The sequence below is a fragment of the Felis catus genome, chromosome D4 (genome assembly GCF_018350175.1).
Source record: "Felis catus isolate Fca126 chromosome D4, F.catus_Fca126_mat1.0, whole genome shotgun sequence".
Lineage (NCBI taxonomy): Eukaryota > Metazoa > Chordata > Mammalia > Carnivora > Felidae > Felis > Felis catus.
Window position 1 is genome coordinate 71,358,560 of NC_058380.1, and position 24,076 is coordinate 71,382,635.

A 24,076-nucleotide genomic window follows, 5' to 3' on the forward strand; every position below is an offset into this window, starting at 1 on the left:
CCTGGAGGAACAAGAAGATGTGATATAGGAAGGTCAGAGTTATAGCTTGTTTTAGTATTTATTCCCCCTACCAAAGCTAACCACCATCTGAAGCCAGGCTTGTATCACCTAAGGACTAAGACTCTGCTCTCGAATCTGAGCAGATGAAAACATTTAGCAGTAGTAACATCAGAAAGATGACATTGCACCCACTGAAACAAAGGCAGGATACTTAGAAACTGCTAATTCAAAATGCAGTAGTAGAAGGATTGGAATATCAAGTTAAGAAACTTGCCCAAAATGTAGAGCAAAAAACAAAGGAAAAGAGAACAGTAAGAAGGAAAATGGTAGAGGAGCAGCCCAGGAGATCCAAAGGCTAAATCGAAAGCAATTCCAGAATGAAAGAATAAAGGAAACAGGGTGGGGAGGGGTGGGGGAGGGGAGGGTCACATACCTGGAAACATTACCTAAAGTAGAAAGTCTTAAGTTTGTTGACTATTAGGGTCTACTGAGTGCCTGCCTATCTGCCCACCTGATTTTAATATGCCCACATGAAGCACACCATCATGGAAACTTTTTAAACAGTAGGGATAGAAAAAAATCCTGTGACCAATCAGAAATTGGGGGGGGGGGGGTGAGGGGGAGGGTTGGTGAGGGAGGCTCATAAAGAATTAGGGATCAGAAAGTCTTTGGACTTCTCAACAGCAACCAGGAAGCTAGAAGACAATGAGGCAAGTGATTTACAACTTCCAATTCTATTGGAGGATGTTCTTTGGCAAAACAGGGAGGAAAATGAGAAAAAGAAAGGCATGTAATACAGGAATAGGAGTGTAAAACAAAAGGAATTTCTGGCATAAATGGATGACAGGTAATAGGACTCAAAAAGCAGCCTTGATGGAATAACTGTCCACCTGGATCTATTGAGAGGAGACTTCTAGAACTGACAGAGTTTAGGATTGAATGAGTACACAGAATGCTAAGCACACAGAAGACTAAGTAAATATAAAAAGAATGATTAAAACTTTTTTCCTCTTGTAAGAATTTGCAGAAGAGGAAAAAGGACTCTTTTTCTAAAATTCTAGATGGCTCGACTATTAACATTAACAAGGTCATGATGGCATTAACACGGAGTAGTGGCCTAATCAAAATCACGACCTAACTATATTAGGATGGAGAGGTATAGATGGGGATATGTGTAAGGCACATCTTCCACGTGGGATATATACAAGTATTTGAAACTAATATGTCAAAAAGTAGAAGTAAAAAATCTCGGAGGTGCAATGCAAATACTGAACAAAGTAACTAAAACAATTAAAAATGCTAGCTATGGCAAGGGTACAATGGTAGGGAGAAAGGAGTTCCTTTTCTTGAGCAAGCCTCATACAGCTGCTTGACACTTTACATCACAAACATGTAAAACTTTAGGGGCACCTGGGTGGCTCGGTCAGTTAAGTGTCCAACTCTTGATTTCGGCTCAGGTCATGATCTCACAGTCATGGGATCAAGCCCCGCGTCAGGCTCTGCACTGACAGCACAGAGCCTGCTTGGGATTCTCTCTCTCCCTCTTTCTCTCTCTGCCCCTGCCCCACTTATTCTCTGTGTTTCTCAAAATAAATAAACATTAAAAAGAAAAAAACGCAACCATGTGTAACTTTAAAAAATAAAAGCAAAAAAAAATAAGAAGAAAAATAATATCACCGCTGACACTGTAAGTTTAAAACTACAGCAGGCAGAAATGCCACTACAGAAAATCAAGTTGACGCCATGGAAGATGAGCTTGAGAAAAATCACACGCACTTATAATAATAGAATTTACTAGACTCCTTAGATGTTATGGCTAGGGAGCACTGAAAGTAGAGATTCAATTTAAGGATAACTGGTATATCTGAGAAGGACAAATGGCACAACAGTGATTTCACAATAAAAGCAAACTTTTCTTAAAAGATGTTAAATTCGTAGACTTAAAGAGCTCACCACAAAAAAACAGATGAGACGGACTAAATCAAAATTTAAAACTTCTGTGCAAAGGACACAAACAAAAAGTAACAATACAGGGACGCCTGGGTGGCTCAGTTGGTTAAGCTTCTGACTTTGGCCCAGGTCATGATCTCACGGTTTGTGAGTTCGAGCCCCGCGTTGGGCTCTGTGCTAACATCACAGAGCCTGCTTCAGATCTGCTGTCTCCTTCACTCTCTGCCCCTCCCCCACTAACACTCTCTCAAAAATAAACATTAAAAAAAAAAAAGTAAAAATACAATCCACGGAATGGGAGAAAATATTGCAAATCCTAAATCTAAAAGGGAGTTAATATCCAGAATACTCTAAAGAATACATAAAGAACTCCTACAACTCAACAAAAAAAATCCAACAACCCAATTAAAACATGAATAAAAAACTTGAACATTTCTCCATATACAAATGGCCAAAAGACACAGGCCAATACAGTCAACATCTGAATAATGAGGGAAAGCAAATCAAAACTACAAGATACCACCTCACATCCGTTAGAATGACTGCTACCAAAACAGCAGAAAATAAGTATTAGCAGGGATGTGAAGAAATTGGAGCTTTTATTTTACTGCTGATGATACTGTATGTGCTGCTGGTAAAATGGCTCAGCTCAGGATGGTGGTTCCTCAAAAAGTTAAACATGGAATTCTCATATGACCCAGCAATTCCACTTCTGGATATATAACCAAAAGTTGAGGGCGTCCAGGAAGCTCAGTCAGTTGAGTGTCTGACTCCAGCTCAGGTCATGCTCATGCAGTTTGTGAGTTCAAGCCCCCCATCGGGCTTGCTGCTGTTAGTGCAGAGCCCTCTTCAGATCCTCTGTCCCTCTCTCTCTGCCCCTTCCCCACTTGTGCTCTCTCAAAAATCAATAAAACATTAAAAAAAAAAAAAGGAATCAGGGCACCTGGGTGGCTCAGTTGGTTAAGTGTCCAACTTTAGCATAGGTCATGATCTCGTGGTCCGTGAGTTCAAGCCCCGCATCAGGCTCTGTGCTGACAGCTCAGAGTCTGGAGCCTGCTTTGGATTCTGTGTGTGTGTCTCTCTCTCTGCCCCTTTCCTGCTCATGCACTGTCTCTCTCTTTCTCAAAAATAAATAAACATTTAAAAAATCAGGGCACCTGGGTGGCTCAGTCGGTTGGGCATCCAACTTTGGCTCAGGTCATGATCTCACAGTCCGTGAGTTTGAGCCCCACGTTGGGCTCTGTGCTGACAGCTCAGAGCCTGAAGCCTGCTTCGGATTCTGTGTCTCCCTCTATCTCTGCCCTTCCCCTGCTCATGCTTTGTCTCTCTCTGTCTCAAAAGTAAATAAAAACATTAAAAAATTTTTTTTAAATAAAAAAAAAAAGAATTGAAAACAGGTTCTTAAAGAGATACTGGTTCACCCATGTCGTAGCAACATTATTCACAATAGCCAAAAAGTGGAAGCAACTCAAGGATCCATCAACAAGTGAATGGATGAACAGTGTGGTATAGAAATACCATGGAATAGTATTCAGCCTTAAAAAAGAAGAAAATTCTGACATATATTACAACATGGATAAACCTTAAGGGCATTATGCTAAGTGAAATAAGCCAGTAACAAAAAGACAAGTACTTTGTGATTCCACTTATATGAGACACCTAGAGTAGTCAAATTCATAGAGGGAAGGGTGGTTACCAGGCTCTAGGAGAGGAGGGAATGGGACTTGTTGTTTAATGGGTACTGAGTTTCAGTTTTGCAAGATGAAAAGAGTTCTGGAGATCTGTCAACAATGTGAATATACTTAAATACTACCTAAACTTGAAAATGGTTAAGATAGTAAATTTTATGTTATATATATAGGTGACCACAATTAAAAAGGGGGGGGGGGGGGGGGAAGAGCTCACCACATTCCAGGAAAAATATGAAGTGCGTTACCTACAATCAAAACACAAGTTTGTTAAGTTAGTAGACTGCAAGAGTTAAAAGAATTCCCATTTAAAAAAAAAAAAATCCAATTGATGAAAAAGAATCAAATCACGGGGGAAACAAATGGACTGGACGTAGCCACCCATTGGTGGCTCACCTTCTCTTGTGACCCACCCTGGCCACAAGAGAAGACAAGATGGTAGCAACTTTCATGATTTTGTCAGAAATATAGGATGACTCAAAAAGCATGCGTTCACCCAAACCGTCATTTACTTGCAACAGCAAGAACAAGGCACTCTTATTCAATATAATCAGGATCTATTTCACCCTGAAAAATCCACTTGATGACATAATGCAACTAATCATGTGAAACATCAAAATAATGTGCTCAGGAGAGTCAGCATAAGCGGTGTCCGTGTCAACACAGAATACCTGTGACCATAACAGGACCAAAAAAAAAAAAAATGGAGTTATTAAAACTATTAAAAGAAAAGCTACATAATTGAAATGCATATAAACTGGAATGAATATAAACTGAAATGCATATAAACCATAATAAAAAACTCCAGAAAATCACAAGAAAAAGGAAAACATTCTTCACCTTTTGAGAGTCAATCAATACTGTCTTATTTCTAAAGTCAATAAAAGGAGAATTTCAGCCTCAAAAAGCCTATAAAGGGTGCCTATGGGGCCATGCTATGTTTTTTATCTGAACTTTCTATCCTTACCACTGCTTCCCATAAAACCAGTGAGGCAAATGGTCCAGCTGGGACGAAGAAAGCTGTGATCACTCTCAGTCCATCTGCTTCGCATGCAGAGTTAGAACAAAGAAATCAGAAAAGCACTTGAGAAACCAAATCATTTCCTCATGTTTTGTTTTAAAACACCATCTCTACCTGTGGCAGCAGAAACTCTCCTCTCCTCTTCAAAGTATCAGGCCCAAGATCTTGCTTCAATATATTCACTGAAGACAATATATTTCGTGTTCTGAAGTCTTTTCCTACATATAGGATCAGTTTTTCCATTTGCTTCTCCAGCTTTTCAATCAGACCTTTCATTCTACATTTGGCCTAAAAGTCTATCATTCTTTCCATATGGCACTCAGCTGACGCATTCCAAGGAAGGAATACACGCTGCCTGCAGGAGGAGAAACAAAAGCATCACAATCGCCCTATTTTACATGGATCTTATCAGTTCAGAGTCCAGTATTCTACAGATTGAAGAGACTGGCCCAAAATTATTTAAAAAAACGCACCGTGCTGATTTCAAATGCTATATAGTGGCATACAGTTTTCACTTGTGAACAGTGTTCTTGATTGGGAGGGACACTATCCTGAAATGTGTCAAAAGAACCAGGAATTGTCAGAACACAATTGGCAGAAAAATCTCAGAATCGTTGTCACTACTAAGGCGAGAGATGTGTTGGCCATACTCTGTATATAGTCTCAAACTCAAGCTAGTTTGTGTCCTATTCTTGGAAAAGGGGGGAAGGGGTGTAGTTTAGTAATAGTGGATCAGGAATGGGCTAGAATTACAGACTTCAGAGTTAGAGAAAAATGGTAAGTGAGTGTGTTCAATCACGAGAGAGCAGGGAGAAAAGAGATGGAAATGAAGGAAGAAAAGTCAACTAAAAAGACTAAGAAAATCCTCTTGAGAGGTAGGACAAATTTCTCTTTGAATAAGGGACAGACTTATTGCTACCCTGTTTCTTTCCACAGCCCAACGCCCACAATGTCTAAGCTCTTGGTCTTGCTATCTCACACCAGGACCCTCAGTCATTTGTAAAGAACATCCACACTAGTGCAAAGACTAATGGGATTTAGGATCTGCATCCAAGGGAGGAAATACCCTGAAGCATAGCACAGATAAATTTTACTGAGGAATGTTTCAGGAGAGAGCCTCTGCGCCAAGCTGGAGTATTCACAGTATGTAAGTTTCAAGACAAGGAGAATTACAACCTCTATAACCAAGCCTCGGGCGAAGCTGGACTCCACCAAATACAGCCAATGGAGGAGACAGAAGATATTTTCTTCTAAGATCAAGTGCATGTTTCTAAAATCAGAATTCCCAAATGGCTTAGAAGGAATGGGAGCATACATATTCATATTAGTAGAGGTGAGGGGAAGGGAAAAAGGGAAGAAAAGAGAGTAAATCGGAGAGGGGGCAAAGTATCCAAATAGCTGGCCAGAATATACAAGTCTATGGCTATGATAAGAAAAGTTATTCCGCCCAGAATAACAGTTTGTAACAGCAAAAGTTACTGTCAATGGGGGCATCTAGGAATTTATACCGTGTAAAGAACTAATACTAAGGGTAAAGATTTTGCTACAAGGATACTTAATGGACTATCATATACGAATGGCAAATTTCAGAAACAATCTAAACACTCAGTACTACAATACTTGCCAATCGAGTTATGAAAACAATGTTTACATACGATTTAATTTTATATGATAAAAATGTATACAATTTTTATACCATAAAATTAAATTGTATTGAAATTATATATCTATATATCCCCCCATTTTGAAAAGCATACAAAGATAATACATATATATTTATTAAGCCCTGAGGTGGTACTGATCACTCAGAATATCCTGTTTTGCCAGAAAATAAGACAGCACTCAAAGAATTATGGGTACATGTTAAAGGAACAAGGGAATTTGCTTGAAGGGCACCCTGCCGACCCAAAATAAAAATTTTAAGCTTCAAAATAAATGACAATAACAGATTTATAACCCTTTAAAGGTTAAATTTATAACCTTTTAAATAAAATAGAAATCCATGAGTTCATTTTAATATAAATAAACTAATAGAGGTTTGGCAAGAAATGAGATATTGACATAGACCCAAAAACTTTCCCACAAGATTCTCATTAATTACAAAGGAAAATCCGTAACTTTGTAGTGGAGAAGTCTGGAAGACACCACCTTAATCAAGTCATCAAAGTGAACATCACGGGAAATTGAAATAAATTGACATGTGCCGCTTGACAGGACCGGATAAGAAGAACAGAGCATCACTTCTGTGACACTCCTGTCAAAGTTTCAAAATCTGAACCTAATCAGAAGGATACACGGGTCCAACCCAACCCAAGCGACCTGCTACAAAATAACTTTCCTATAACCTCTAAAAGATCAGGTCACAAAAGGGGGAAAAACACCAAGAAACTGTTCCATGTTAAAGGACACGAAAAAGAGACATGAGAAACTAATACAACCCAAGATTCAGGATCGGATCCTTTGCTTCAAAGGATCTTATTGAGACAACCTGGGGAAAATTCGGAGCGATCTGAAAATTAGCTGACATATAATGACAATGATGATGTTCGTTTCCTAATTTTGATGGTGGTTTTGTGACTACGTGAAGAACATCTTTGTATGCAGGGAAATATAAAGTATTTGAGGTGTTAAGGCATCATGTCAGCAATTCACTCTTAACTGACTCAGTAAGATAAAAGTTCCCTTCGTACTTCTGTACTCTATTTGCAACTTTTCTGTAAGTCTGAAAGGGGGGGGGGGGGGGAGCAGCAGAAGCCCCGCCATAGGAAAGAAAATGTGTTTAATTGGAAGGAAGTGTTCCTGTGTCACCGTTTAACATACAAATAGACATGCCCGAGAAGAAATTGAATTTTTCAAAATTTAATCTGGTCAGGAGTCATTGTTACAAATTACATGATTACCCCAGACACACATGCGCCTGATTTTAGAGAAGACAGGAAAAGACGTCTCAGACAAATGGCTGAGTAGAAGAGGCACGTTGCCAAAAGTCAAATAGGTCTTTTGAAAAAGGAGAAGTCTGGACCACAGCAAACAGTGCAGGCAGCATCATACGACCAAGGTTTGCTTTATTTTCAAAGCGAAATAAGTTATATTATCAATGAGATACATTTACATGCAACACAAAACAAAGAAACAGGCAGATATCCCAGCAATGTGGCCTTAAGACGTCTTCTGTGTCCAGGATGTAGGGAAAATGTGACAAGGGACCACGTTCTTTGAAGATGGTGGATTATGAAATTTCTTCTGCCTACCAGCAAGAATAATCGCTTCCAGATGCTGTTTGGCCCACAACGTGCTATTCAAAAATACGAACGTGTTATTTATTTTCGAATTTCCAAGAGCCAAATAAGAAACCTAGTTTCCTTCACTAATTTCTAATTAAACTGGAGGTAAGTTACCTTTGGGGAAAAGGAAAAAAACAACAAAAAAAAACAAAAAACAAAAAAACCCTGTACGTCCTAAGTCTAGACTTAGACATCCTGCCCAAAGTTTTGAGGAGGGGAAAAAAATAAAGGCCGTTGAATACAATACTAGTTATCTACTTTGCCATGGGAAAAATGAGGCGCTTAATTTAATTTCCTTTCCTGCTCTCCACATACACCACTTTCCCTCAGCGAAGTCCCTCCTGGCAATATCTCTTTAAAACAGACTTCTTTAGAACAGTAAGTATAGAGGGAAACCTCGAGAACACTGCTATTGTGCTACAGCGTGAATTATTCCCAGCTGGGCTGAGGATATGTAAATACCTTCCTTTCCTGAGAATTCACGAAGGTGTTTCTGCCAACTTGAGAGGTCAGTGAGGAAACGCTGGCCTCGTTCATTAATACAATTTTATGAGTAACATTTCAAATATTATCATCTCTGTTGAAGAAATCAGGAATGTGAAGCAAAGGGAATTAAGTGGTCCTGCTCAGTTCACAATGATTTAGTAACTATGAAAACAAACAAACAAAAAAGGGCCCCTCCCTAACTTACATGAATGGTAGTCTAACTCTTGTCCTTTTATGAAAGGGTTTTAAATGTGACAGTGGATATCTTTAAAAAATTATTTGTGAAGCTGTTTATCACGAAAGCAGCAGAAAATGGAAAGGAAAAGAAGCCTTTTTCATAAACTGCAACGAGATAATAAAACCACAAAGTAGCCGCAAAACCCCAATGCCTGAGATGTGACCTAAAAACCAGCTGGAGACCTAAAAACAGCTGTGAGATACCACTTGAAAGACTTCTGACCATCTAACCATCAGTCTGAAAAATGCTGTCCTACTTGTCCAGAAACATCACAGGGGGAAATCCAAATATGTAAAGAATGGAGAGTGTCATTCAGAAAAAGTCTCATTAATGTAGAAAGGTATTGTATGGCTAGGCCAAAGAGAAGAGAAAGCAGCATAAAATTTAAAAGAGAATTCTGGTATAAAAGGAAGCAGAAAAAGAAATACAGTGTCGCTAAACTGATGTTACCTGAAAAATCTGGGAGAAGGAAAAACAACCAACCAGACTCGGCCGCTGCAGTTTCTACCTGACCAAGAATTTCCTGGGGCTTAAAAAGGAAGGAGTGTGCTGTAGGGCCGGGGCTAGTGTGGTTGCTGTTTTCAGCCAAGTCATGGAGATAAAATAAGCAGGCATATCTATAAATCCTTTGTGTTCCAAGATTTCTTCATTTTACCCTACCGTGGTTCTGGGCTCCCGGAAACTGAGTGTGGTGTGCTCAGTCCACGGCAAAGGAGCGGCTCCAGAGGGAAGAGGAAACGGTCACCTCTCTCAAGAGCCATCCCTGTTTGAGTGGTGGCTGTGGAGGCGACCGGGATGACAAGCAAGGACTCTTCTCCTGCTGGGGCCTGATGGTTTCGTTTTGGAGCCTGATCTCAGATCCATGTTACATGAACTCCTCTCAGCTGGAGTCTGTAGCACCACACTGATTTCTTTTGGCCCCAATCCCGCATTGCAGCTGTTTGTACTTATTTGAGGTATGGTGTATTTTGAAACAAAATGAACCAGATTTCCCCTACTGCCTATGTCAGTGCCTGGTAATGGAAAACATTAACTCTTCTACAACCAGGATACTGACAAGTGTAGTAACACCCACTATATGCAGGAAAATACAAAGGAGACAGGGACCCAGAGCTGGGAGAGGTTCTCCAGATGAGCTTATTTCAAAGCAAAGGGCAGATATTCCATCACTTACACAGTTTCTGGACCCTATCCATCTCCAAACGAGTTTCATCCAGCTTGCAGAAGGTTCTATAAGAACAGGAGTCATAAGTTTGAATGATTATATGCCAACAAATTGGACAATCTAGAAGAAACAGATGTATTCCTAGAAACATACAACCTACCAAGATGGAATCATAAAGAAATAGAAAATTTGAGCAGACCCAACAGGAGCAAGGAAATAGCAACAGTAATCAAAAACCTCCCTACAAAGAAAAGGCCAGGACTAGATAGTTTTGCTGGTGAATTCTACCAAACACTGAGAAAAGAATGAATGCCAATCCTTCCCAAACACTTCCAAAAAAACTGTACTCCCAAACTCATCTTACAAGGCCAACATTACCCAGATACCAAAGCCATGTAAGGACACTACAAAAGCACATAAGCCAATATCCCTGATAAACACAGGTGAAAAAATTCTCAAAATTTTAGCAAACCCAATTCAACAGCACATTAAAAGGATCATACACCATGATCAAGTGGGATTTAACACTGGGATGCAAGGAGGGTTCAATGTCCACAAATCAGTAAGCATGATACAACCACATTTATAAAGGATAAAAATGATCCTCTCAACAGATGCAGAAAAAGCATTTGACAAAATCTACATCTGTTCATAACAAAAACTCTCAACAAATTGGGAATAGAAGGAACACACCTCAAAATAATAAAGTCCACATATGACAAACCCACAACTAACATTATTATGCTTGACAATGAAAGGTTGAAAGCTTCCTCACTAAGATAAGGAACAAGGCAAGGATAGCCACTCTCACCACTCCTATATATAGTACTGGAAGTTCTAATTAAGGCAATTAGGCAAAAAGACAAAAGGCATCCAAGTCAGAAAGGAAGGAAAGTTGTCTCTATTTGCAGATGATGTAAACTTATACACAGAAAATCTGAACGACTCCACCAAAAATCTGTTAGACTAAATTCAGTAAAGTTGCAGGATATAAAATGAGTAAACAAAAATCATTTGTCTCTACATATGAACAACCAACTACCTCAAAAAAACAAAGAAAACAAACCCATTTATAATGGCATCAAAAACAACAAAATGCTTAAGAATTATTATTTGACGAAGGCAGCAAATACATGCTGAAAATTAGAAGACTGGTGAAAAAAACTGGAAGACACAAATTAAAGATATCCTGTGTTTGAGGATAAGGATAAATATTATTAAAATGTCCACACTACCAAAAGCCATCTAACAATTCAATGCATTCTCTATCAATATTACTATAGCATTTTTCATAGCAATAGAAAAAAATTCTAAAATTCATATGGAACCACAAAAGACCCAAATAGCCATAGCAGTCCTGAGAAAGAACAATAAACAGAGGCACACAATTCCTGATTTCAAACTTTATTACAAGCTGCACTAATCAAAATAATATCCTTTTAACATAAAAACAAACACATAAGCAACTGACACAGAATTAAGGCTTGAGAAATAAGACCACAAATAATGATTATGATCAGTTAATATACAACAAGGAATCTAAGAATACACAGTGGGAGCAAGGATAGTCTTTTCAACTAAGAAATTTGGTGCTAAGAAATTTGGACATCCACATACAAAAATAAGAATAAAACTGTACCCCTGTCTTACACTACTCACAAAAATTAACTCAAAATGAATTAGAGACTTAAATAGAAGACAAAACTGTAAAAGCACTAGACAAAAAAAAACATAAGGGAAAAGCTCCTTGAAATTGGTCTTGGCAACAAATTTTTGGATATGATACCAAAAGCACAAACAATAAAAGCAAAAATAAACAAGTGGGACTACCTCAAACTAAGAAATCTCTGCACAGCAAAAGAAACAAGCAGCAAAATGAAAAGGCACCTACAGAAAAATAATTGGAAAGCATACATCTGATAAGGGAATAATATCTAAAATATATAAGGAACTCATACAACTCAATGACAAAACAAAAAATGTGATTTTAAAAACAGGACTTGAAAAAGAAAAGGACTTGAATAGACATTTTTCCAAAGACACACAAATGACCAATGAATACCTGAAAACATGCTCAACAGCACTCATCATCAGGGAAATGCAGATCAAAACCACAATGAGATACCACCTCATGCCTACAGAATGGTTATTATCAGAAAGACAAGAGGCAGTGGAGAAAAAGGAACCCTCGTGCACTCTTGGTGGGAATATAAATTGGTACAGTCACTGTGGAAAACAGTATGGAGGTGACTCAATTAAAAATAGAAATACCATATGATCTAGCAATACCACTTCAGGGCTTATATCTAAAGGAAATAAAATCACTATCTCAGAGAAATATATGCACTGCCATTTTTATGGCAACATTAACAATAGCCAAGACATGGAAACAACCTAACTATCCATGGACAGACGAAAGGCTAAAGGAAATGTGTTGTATACATGTACAATGGCATATCATTCAGCCATAAAAAGGGGAAATCCTGCCTTTGGTGACACTGATAGACCCTGAAGGCGTTATACTAAGTGATGTATGTCAGACAGGGAAAGACAAATATTGTATGCCCTCACTTACATGTAAAATCTAAAACAGTGAACTCATAGAAATAGTGAGTTGAATGGGGGTTGCCAGGGCCAGAGAGTGAGAGAAATGGGGAGGTGTAGGTCAAAGGCTACTAAATTCCAGCTATAAAATGACTAAGCTCTGGGGATCTGTACAGAGGACTATAACTAACATTCTGTATTATACACTTGAAAGTCATTAAGAGAGTGGATCTTAAATGTTATGACTACCAAAAACAAAAAAAAAAAGGTAATTATGTGAGATAATGGTTATGTTAACTAACCTTATTACGGTAATCATTTTTCAACATAAAGTTGCAAATCATTATGTTGTACATCCTAAACTTAGATAACGTTATAGGTTGATAATAGCTCAATAAAGCTGGGGCATCAGGGCACCTGGGTGGCTCAGTCGGTTAAGCGTCCAACTCTTGATTCTGGCTCAGGTCATGATCTCACGGTTGGTGGGATGGAACCCCACATCGGGCTCTGTGCTGACAGTATGGAGCCTGCTTGGGATTTTCTCTCTCTCTCTCTCTCTCTCTCTCTCTCTCTCGATAAATAAATAAATTTTAAATATATATTTTTTAAAAAATAAGTCAGAGAAAGACAAATATGATTTCATTCACATGTGGAATTTAGGAAACAAATGAGAAAAAGGGAGAGAGAGACAAATCAGCAAACAGGCTCCTAACTATAGAAAACAAGCTAGTCACCAAAGGGGAGGCAGGTGGGGGAGTAAGTGACCTAGGTGGAGAGGATTAAGAGTACACTTACCACGATGACCACCGAGTTATGCAGAGAATTGCTGAATCACTATATTGTACACCCGAAACTAATACCACAATGTATGTTTACTATACCGGAATTAAAATTTAAAACTTAATAAAAAATAAATAAAATTGTTTTTAAAAATCCATGGTTCTCAGAGGGCCGAGAATCTTAAGCCCGGAACATACACAAGAATGAACACCTCTCCTCACCCCTAACCAGAGCTTTTTAGTAGACTCCAGTCACCTAAATTTTTAAAGTCCTCTTAAGTAATTCTGAAGTAAATCTCTGATTACAAGCCACTGTCTTAAATCAGAGTTCTATAAAGACATTTGTCTTTATAGACAATGCATTATATTCTACATGTATACTACTGAGCGATCTAATATGATACAAGGTGAGAGCAGAGGTTCCCAAAGCAGGTTTTGCCACAGGATATAAAAACACTGATTCCTGGGCCCTACTTGAGGCTTACTGAATCAGATTCTGTGTGGATGTGAACCAAGAATCCGTATTTTAACAAGTGCCTAAAGTGAGCCTAGGTTGAAAGCCAGATGTGTTAACTACTGTATTAGACTAGTGGTTCTCAAACTACGTATGCAACATTCAGATTTCCTTGGAGGGTTTGTTCAAACACCAGATGGCTGAGCACCAACCTACTGAGTTTCTTATTCAGCAGGTCTGGGATGGGGCAACGATTTGCACTTAGTAACACGTTCTCAAGTGATGCTGGTGGGGCTGCACCAGGGACTCCACTTTGAGAATCACTCACTGAACTGTTCTTTTAATATATTAGTTACCTCAACGGGTCTTTGATACAACTAGAAAGTAGAAAACTTAGGACTCCAGTCTCTGGTAAACCAGTGTCTGAAGTATAAGTGTTCAGAGCTATTGATTAAAAAAACAGGCTCATGATACTAGGCATAAAAAGCAAATTTGGTCTTTAAAAAAACTAAAATAAGTTACACTGTAATCCAAACTGAGGACTACTTGCCAGCATTACCTTGATTCCAAAATCAAACAAAGACCCACTAAAAAGGAGAATTACAGGCAAATATCTCTGATGAACATAGATGCAAAAATTCTCTGGGGCGCCTGGGTGGCGCAGTCGGTTAAGCGTCCGACCTCAGCCAGGTCACGATCTCGCGGTCCGTGAGTTCGAGCCCCGCGTCAGGCTCTGGGCTGATGGCTCAGAGCCTGGAGCCTGTTTCCGATTCTGTGTCTCCCCTCTCTCTGCCCCTCCCCCGTTCATGCTCTGTCTCTCTCTGTCCCAAAAATAAATAAAAACATTGAAAAAAAAATTTTTTTTTTAAATTCTCAACAAGATGTTAGCAAATCAATCCAACAGTACATGAAAAGAATTATTCACCATGATCAAGTGGGATTTATTCCTGGGCTCCAGTATTTACAAATTTTATTCCTGGGTTCAATATTTACAAATCAGTCAATGTGATACACCACATTAATAAAAGAAAGGATAAGAACCATATGATCTTGTCAATGAGTGCAAAAAAAAAAGCATTTGACAAAACACAGAATGCATTCTTGATTAAAAAAAAAAAAAACCCTCAACAAAGTAAGGATAGATGGAACATCATAAAGGTCATATATGAAAGAACCACAGCTAATATCATCCTTAATGGAGAAAAACTGAGAGCCTTTCCCCTATTCATTCCCCAGGAATAAGACAAGGATGTCCACTCTCACCATTACTATTTAACACAGTACTGGAAGTCTTAGCCTCAGCAATCAGACAACAAAAAGAAATAAAAGGGATGCAAACTGGCAAGGAAGAAATCAAACTTCCACTATTTGTAGATGACAAGATATGTAGAAAATCTGAAAGACTCCACCAAAAAATTGCCAGAATACATGAATTCAGCAAAGTTGCAGAATATAAAAACAATGTGCAGAAATCTGATGCTTTTCTATACACAAATAACGAAGCAGCAGAAAAAGAAATCAATGAATCACTCCCCAAAACAGTAAGATACCTGGGAATAAACCTAACTAAACAGGTAAAAGATCGATACTCTGACAACTATAGTACACTTATGAAAGAAATTGAAGAGGACACAAAGAAATGGAAAAGCATTCCATCCTTGTGGATTGGAAGAAAAAACACTGTTAAAATATCTATACTATCCAAAGCAATCTACACGTTTAATGTACTCCCTATCAAAATACCACCAACATTTTTCACAAAGGTAGAACAAACAATCCTAAAATAAGTATGGAACTACAAAAGACCCAGTAATAGCCAAATAAATCCTTCAAAAAAAAAAAAAAAAAGCAAAGCTGGAGGCATCACAATTCCAGATTTCAAGCTATATTACAAAGCTGCAGTCATCAAGACAGTATGATACCAGCACAATTACAGACACCTAGATCAATGGAACAGAACAGAAAATCCAGAAATGGATCCACAACTATATAGTGAACTAACCTTCAACAAATAAGGAAAGAATATCCAATGGAAAAAAGATGGTCTTTTCAACAAATGGTGTTGGGAAAACTGGATGGCAGCATGCAGAAGAATGAAACTGGACCACTTTCTTACATCATACACAAAACTAAACTCAAAATGAATGAAAGACCTCAATGTGAGACAGAAAACCATCAAAATTCTACAGGAGAAGACAGGCAACAACCTCTGACCTCAGCTGCAGCAACTTCTTACTAAGACACGTCACTGAAGGCAAGGGAAGCAAAAGCAAACATGAACTACTGGGACCCCACCATGGTAAAAAGCTTCTGCACTGCAAAGGAAACAATCAGCAAAACTAAAATGCAACTGAAAGAATGGGAGAGGATATCTGCAAATGACATATCGAACAAAGGGTTAGTATCTAAAATCTATAAAGAACTTATCAAACTCAACACCCAAAAGAGAAATAACCCAGTTAAGAAATGGACAGAAGACATGAATAGACACTTTCCAAAGAAGACATCCAGATGGTTAACAGGCACATGAAAAGATGCTCAACATCACTCATCATCTGGGAAATACAAATCAAAACCACAATTAGATACCACCTCACACCTGTCAGAATGGCTAAAATTAACAACATAAGAAAGGACAGGTGTTTGTGAGGATATGGAGAAAAGGGAACCCTTTTTCACTGTTGGTGGGAATGCAAACTGGTGTAGTCACTCTGGAGAACAATATGGAGGTTCCTCAAGAAACTAAAAATAGAACTACTCTATGATCCAGCAATTGCACTATTAGGTATTTACACAAAGGATACAAAAATACAGACTTGAAGGGGTACATACACCCCAGTGTTTATAGCAGCATTATCAACAACAGCCAAACTATGGAGAGAGCCCAAATGTTCATCGACTAATGAATGGATAAAGAAGATGTGGTTATATTGGGGCACCTGGGTGGCTCAGTCAGTTAAGCGTCTCTTGATTTTGGCTGAGGTCATGATATCACAGTTTGTGGGTTCGAGCCCTGCGTCAGGCTCCTCGCTGCCAGTGAGGAGCCTGCTTGGGATTCTGTCTCCCTCTTGCTCTGCCCCTCCCCTTCTCACTCTCTATCTCTCTCTCAAAATAAATAAATAAACATTAAAAAAAAAAGATGTGGTTATATATCTACAATGGAATATTAGCCATCAAAAAGAATGAAATCTTGCCATTTGCAATGTGGAAGGAACTAGAATGTATTATCCTAAGGGAAATAAGTCAATCAGAGAAAGACATATATATTATTTCACTCATATGTGGGATTTAAGAAACAAAGCAGATGAACACATGGGAAGGGAAGGAAAAAAAAGGGAAGAGAGGGGATACAAACCACAAGAGACCCTTAATAATAGAGAACAAACTATGGGTTGTAGGAGGGAGGTGGGTGGGGGATGAACTAGATGGGTGATGTACTAAAGACAGCACTTGTGATGAATCACTGAATTCTACTCCTGAAACCAGTATCGCTCTGTATGTGAACTAAAATTTAATTTAAAAAAGGGAAAAAAAATGAAGACTACTTTACCTATTCAATTATGAGGACTTCCAGAAATTTTCTTAGGAAGAACCTTTTGAATTATTTCAATAAAGACTAATTGAAACTCCACAGACCACTGATGAAAAGATCTGAGTGCAGGTGTTACCATTTATAAATCCTGAACATTAACAAAACATACTCAGTGAAGCTGCTAAGAACGTGTTATTTTTGAGGACTCAATCCCAGTGTGTGTCCACAAGAAGAAGAGAGCTAAAAATGTACACACCACACCATTATATGAATTGACCTGTGGAATAAAGCAATTTAATGCTGTCCATCTGAATGGTGAAAGGTGCATGCCAAAACCAACAGCTTTCACATGGACAAAGTCAACAGCACGCTCTCCTAAAAGGAAAGATCAGCCAACAGGTTTGAGGCTTCTTAAATTCCTTTCCTGTTCATGAGCGTGAGACCTTACCATGGCTCCACTGTAAAGAAATATCTGGTTCATACAAAGGTTTTTAAGTTATTGATTATACATTTTTTAAAAAGGCAGAGGGATGTGGACACAGATAGGTTTTATATCACTTGGAAATGGAATTTGATCTGTCAAAAGAAAATTCCTATGTACTACATGCTTCTCAAGGTGGCTGTTATCCATCCTCTTAAACACTGAAGTCTAAAATCTTTGATATCGGTCAGTTCAACTCAAGAGCCATTTCACTGGGATCAAAAGCTTTGGTTAAATCAATAAATTGTGCAAGTGGTCATAAACTGACTTCTGAATGAAGATGACATCAGCCCAAATTCCTTGATATGTCTCCACCCAATTTCCAGTTAAAATGCACATAAAGACAAGCAAAAATTCAACATGGCTCTGAAACCAAGGATAACAGCCTCCCATTAATAAAAATAATAATAATAATAACCCTGGGAATGTTATCTATTAAGTACAGTGAAGGTGGAGTAAGTTAAAAGCAGTCAACGTCCAGTGAATGCTTTGCTGAAAAAGAACTAGAAGTGAGAAGGTTCAGACATCCTCCACTCTACCTCCTATTCCAGCACAAAGAGTGGGTTCCAAGGAGAACGGGGAACAGCCCTGTACTGTGCAGCTTTTCTTCCTGAAACAACCAGGTAGCAAACCATATTTCCCCTTTCTCCCATCACTTTTGATAATTCTAAGTCTGTGCAAAGAACTTTTTTCATAAGTCAGCGAGCACAATAAAGAATCTATGGGTAGGTTCATGGCCTCCTGAATGTGAGAGAACCCAAGGCTGTTCTAAAGAGATCTGGGTACAAGAAGAATTCTAACATGAAGAATCTCCTTGTCTATTACTACACGTAGCCAAGTCTCTTAGTATTGATTTATAACTTGGGAAAGAATGGACCCCACTTTGAGCGGGGAGACTTCTTTGCGGTATGGGGCCAGGATTTTCTTCCATTTCAGCAGTTAAGGGACAGAGCTTCTGGAGGTAATCAGGGGAACCATCCTCGCCAATGGTGCCATTTGCTCACTGCAGAAGGGTGTGTGGCTAGGGGAGAGGCAAGGCTAGAGTCCACCAAGTCCCGAACCACTCACCCAACCATACTTTCATGCCTGAGCATGCAACTGTGCCTGCCCAAAAGACAAAGCCTTTTGAATCCAGTGGAGCCGTACAGCTCATAACAGGGGATGATTTTAACTGCAAGGTCAGGGCCTGCACCGTCCGATATGATGGTCATGCGTCGTAATGGGGAGAAGTGCAAAAATAGAACATTTCCATCACTGCAAACATTTCTATTGGACAGTGCTGGCACGCTGTCCACAAGAATTGTGAAGTGGAAAAAAGCTTTATTACTTTTTAATGAAAACTGAAGTAGGATTATTTTCTTCTACAAAATGTAGTCTCCAGAAAGTTCTGTCATTCTGGAGTCAGAATGAGATCTAGCTAGATCAAAGTATACATTAAGAATGTTAGTGATAAGAAGCTCATAATCCACTATTGCTGTTCACTGTCTTTCCTCATTTTTAATACATCAAAGTATTAATACATTAAAACATTAAAGTAAATGCATGGAAATGCTGAGCTGTCCTAAGTAAATTCCTTAAAAAGAATCAGGCTCCAATTACATATTCATCCACATTGCTCTGTTATGCTGTCCTTGTAAAATTCCCTTGAGAAATCAATTTTGAACTTCTAAGCCACCTCACCCTGCACGCCAAACAATAAATCACTGTAATACTGGAGTATATGTTGTAGTTACTTTAAGGCAAAATAAATTTAATTTTACCAGACAATATTCATTGTATGTCGAAGCTAATCAAACAAAACCAGAACACTTTTCAGAAAGAACTTATCTTTAAAAATGAAGAAAAGTGTCACACAAAGGTAACTAACAACAGGAGAATAGTGAGAATAAATGCAAATCAATATCCACCAGCTTTTGAGAGCCAAATAGGTGAGCATTCTCTTATCCCTAATCAAAGTTAAATAAACCAGAGGATATAAAGCCATAAATACAGATAGGATTGTTCCTGCCAAGGCTAATAGAACAACACAATTAAAACTGTCAGTAAAAGAGGAATACAAAGGCCAGGCTCTAGAAATATTTGTCTACCCAAAGTCTAAACCACGAGGGGTGTGCGAATTCTCTTTAAAATATGGAAGTATTGGTGGGGGCGGGGTGAGCCTGGGTGGCTCAGTCAGTTAAACATCTGACTTTGGTTCAGGTCATGATCTCAAGGTTCGTGAGTTTGAGCCCCGTGTCAGGCTCTGTGCTGACAGCTCAGAGCCTGGAGCCTACTTCGGATTCTGTGTCTCCCTCTCTCTCTGCCCCTCCCCTGCTTATTCCCATTCTCATTCTCTCTCTGTCTCAAAAATAAACAAACATTAAAAAAATTTTAATATGGAGTGTTGGCTACAGGAAGCCCAATTTGCATACCTACATCAGGAACTCTGGAAATCCAAGTAGCTCATCAGGAGCCCATTTATAAGTGGAATCCCCATGCCCCATGGAATCAATAGGAAAGTATTTAAACAACAGAAGTAGATTCTCAACAAAAAAAGGACTATGGCTACCGCAATCCATAGAGTTTAGTGGGCAAGCCAGAATACTCCAAGATAGAAGAGAGTTCACAGCATACACTCACAGGTGCTTCTTCAGAAAAAGGCTGGCCCAAGCGAGAAAAACAGGATGGCACCCAAATCATCTAGAGCCTATCCTCTGGGCCAACCTAATATAAAATTTGCTTAGTGGGAAGTGCCGCTCATTGAATGTGAAGGCATCTCTGAGAATGCCTTAGAGTTTTCCTACATGGAAGGAAAACTTCCTTCCGTTTCGGGGAGATGGAGTGACGTGAACTAGTATTTGGGATTCAGGGACTAAAAGTGGTGGCAGCAATCACAGAACAGGCAGAGTCACCCCAGTGTCCATGCAAAGTGGTAGGACCAGGAGCTTCCTTCCTTCCCGAGAGCACCATCCATCTGAAGGCAGCCATCTGTGAGCTAGAGTATGAAAACTAACCCAGTCTCTTTTTTCTTTCTTTATTTTTGAGAGAGAGAGAGAGAGAGAGGGAGACTGAGGATCCGAAGCAGGCACTACACTTAAAGGGGCTCGAACTCACGAGCCATGAGCCCATGACCTGAGCGGAAGTTGGACGCTCAACCAACTGAGCCACCCAGGCACCCCAAAACTAACCTGGTCTTTATGGGAGTGAAGGCAAGATGTGAAAGCCACAGATCCTCATTATTCCCCAACACCTCTGATTGTACTTCAGGTTCTCCTGGCTCGCAGAAACAAGAATGTAATAGAAACCAGAAGAAGGCCAAAAAAATAATCCAAAAGTAGCAACCGATATATCTTTGAACACTGTGCCAACTGTTGTTTTTATACAGTGTTCTTAAACTGTTAGTAATGTCATAGTCTCATTAATGATTCCAATAAAGTTTATGCCAACAATTCAGACTTAGAAGGAAAGAGCCAACTAAATGCTCCATGAAGACATAATCAAGGCTCTCTCATACACCCAGTAGGCGGCTGCCATAGTTCTTTGTGCCCATAAACATTTGTAAATGTATGCCTTGAAAACCTTCATCTTCCAATGACAGTAACAGTCATTTTGGCCAACACTGACTTTGGAAGACATTTCTCCCCATCCATCCTAGTCCTCAGTTGGCCATCTCTAGTTTTGAACTAAAGTTTGCTTCATTTTTATTCTTTCTTCTGTACCTTCAGCTTTGTTCTCACCTCCATTCCCAGTCCTCAATAAAAACATGATTCTGATTTTAAAAAGAAAACAGAGAAGTACTCCCTTAAGCCCAACTACTACTTTTTCCTCTTCCCCCCTTTGTCTCCTCCACCACCCTCTCTTTTTAAGGCCAAGAATACTGAAGGAAGAGCTTGTGTTCATTGCTTCTGCATCCTTATATGATGCACTATGTGTCTTCTGCCCTCACCACTCAAAATTTTGAGAAAATATCACTTTCCTCTAAATAAGGATATTTCCCTGTCCTTATCTTACTGGAAAAGGGATTTTACATTGTTGTTCACTATTTTTGTTGTTTCATTTGCCCTACTTATGACACCATGCTCCCTTGATTCTTAACCAACTTTCTGACAGCTCTTCCTCGGCACCTTTGCAAGATCCTCTTCCTCTACTTCTCTGGAAATGCTGGTGCACCCCTGAGTTCTTTGTTCAGCCCTTTTCTACTCTTCTGCTCACTCTTCCTAGGCCAGCTTTTTCACACCAGTGGATCCCACAGACATTTGCAGGTTGATGCTTCCTTAATATGCATCCTCATTCCAGAACATCCTCCCACACTCCAACTGACCTATATGTAACTTAAGGACCTCAAATTTTAAAATATCCCAAATCCAACTTCCTATTTCCTACCTTGAGCATGCCACTAAATCTTGGCGAGAACACTTTCCAATAGATCAAATCCATTCTCTCTTCTCCAGTGCCCACCATCACCTACTTAGTTCAGGTCATGTGCCCTAGACAACTGCAAGAATCCCTATGTCTATCTTATTTCACTTCTCTGCCCCCTCTCCAATTTAGCCTCCCATAGTGATCTATCTGAAAAAGAACTGTGGAAATCCTTTCAATTGTCAAGAACTGGGAGGGAGTAGACAAACTCAGATTCATCTGCACACTCCACAAGATCCCCCCACAATCTGGCTTCTGCCTCTTGCATGATCAAGTCCTCCATTATTTACCAACCAAACCACTTAAAGTTTGTAGAAAATACCATATTATTTTATGTCTTTTCATATTCTATTTTCACTGATTAAAATGCCCTCTTCCACTACCTATCCACAAAGTTAACTCCTCTTTATCTTTCATTATCAAGTCTCAGAAGTCTTCTTAGTCACACACACACCACCACCAGTAGAGAGCTGGTGCGCCCTTGTATATGCCATCATCTCTGTACCTTGTACACAAAAGATAACAGTCATCACATTAAACTCTATAGATTTATGACACAGCTGCTGGACTTTGTGCTCCTTGAGGACAAAGTCAGCACCATAATTCTCTCTCTATACTAATGCCCAGTGTGCCTGACAGACAGTCCTCAATAATGAAGTGAATAATGAAAGGAAAAATGAATGAGGACATATGGCCATGAGAAATAAAGAAGAACTAAAGAACTGGTTTACTCCTAAGTGCAAAGTATTTAAATACAACTTAACTATATTTCCTAACCAGTGAATCTCCTTCATTCATTCATCCATGCAACAAATGTTTATTGACCACCCAATACACACAAAAGGTCATCACACAAGAAACAATGTGCTAGTAACAGAGACCTCTCAGCTTTCTCAAATCACTGCAAACCCCAACAATGCAAGAGCCTTGCTGGTCAACCCCAAACATTCTATTCCCAATGATCACTAGGAAGATAAAGAAAAAACATACACAAATTGGTAGAAAGATGACCCTATGGTGGTTAAGCATTATACTTAATCTACTTTAACACATCCCTTAGCTCATTCCTTCTTCCTCAACACACTCACCTGCTCTTTTCATTTTGAATTTGGAGTTAACATTGCCTGTGTAAATATCTACATTACCAATTCCATTATTATGCCAATTCTATTTCCAAAAGTAACAGTCTCAATATGAAAAAAAATTCCAAATAATTTGGCTTTATCCAACTCATACCTCCAAACAGGTACCAAGGCAAATCGACATGAATAAAAATTCACAGTGGTCTACGGTGAGAGATAGATCTTTACATCACATAAACAAATACATTTTCTATAAAAAATAAAGTTTTAACAGACCTAAAACATAACAGAACATTTATATAATTGTACAGAAAGAGAAGGCTATTTTAGCGTAATGTCAAAGCAAAAACCATAAAAGAAAAGATTGATAAAGGTGACTAAACATTTAAAGCTTCTTTGCATTAAAAAAAAAGGAAATGCACACTGGAAAAATGTTTTAGATCATATGAAAAGCCACTGACATTTTAAAAGTTTTAAAAGAATTATATATGATATATATAGCTTAAGCAAATAAAGTAAACCTACAAATAACCATCCTAATAGAAAAACAATTAATAAACATGAACAGAAATTTATATGAGAAATACAAATGGTCAATAAGCATAAGAAAAAGTTATAATTCACCTTTCAATGAAATGATGAGCGAACACTCAGTATTAATAAAGCATGGCACTTTCGAGTACTATGAACATGAGTTTCAATATGGAACAATCATCCTGATCCTTCAGGAGGACTCTGCTATCATCTATCAAAAACCAAACAAGCATAATCTTTGACCTAGCAATTCTGCCTCAAGATATTTATCCCGGGGAAATAATCAATGACGTATGCCAAAACATATATATGTGGACATCCATTACAACAACAATGTTTATAACAGAGAAACTGAAAGCAACCCTATGGTTCCAAGGAAGGGAATAATTTAAGTAAATAAAAATATAATTGAAGGATGAAACATGTCCTACTATTAAAAA

General features: G+C 38.7%; 1 protein-coding gene across 1 annotated transcript in view; it reads right to left on the reverse strand.

Annotated features, from left to right (window-relative positions):
* LPAR1 (lysophosphatidic acid receptor 1) overlaps nt 1-24,076 on the reverse strand; it is a 296,957-nt gene that overhangs the window by 87,097 nt on the left and 185,784 nt on the right. The window contains exon 6 of the mRNA XM_019816317.2: nt 4,774-5,014. The gene's annotated coding sequence lies outside the window, so the exon portion shown is untranslated. The remainder of the gene's footprint in view (nt 1-4,773; nt 5,015-24,076) is intronic.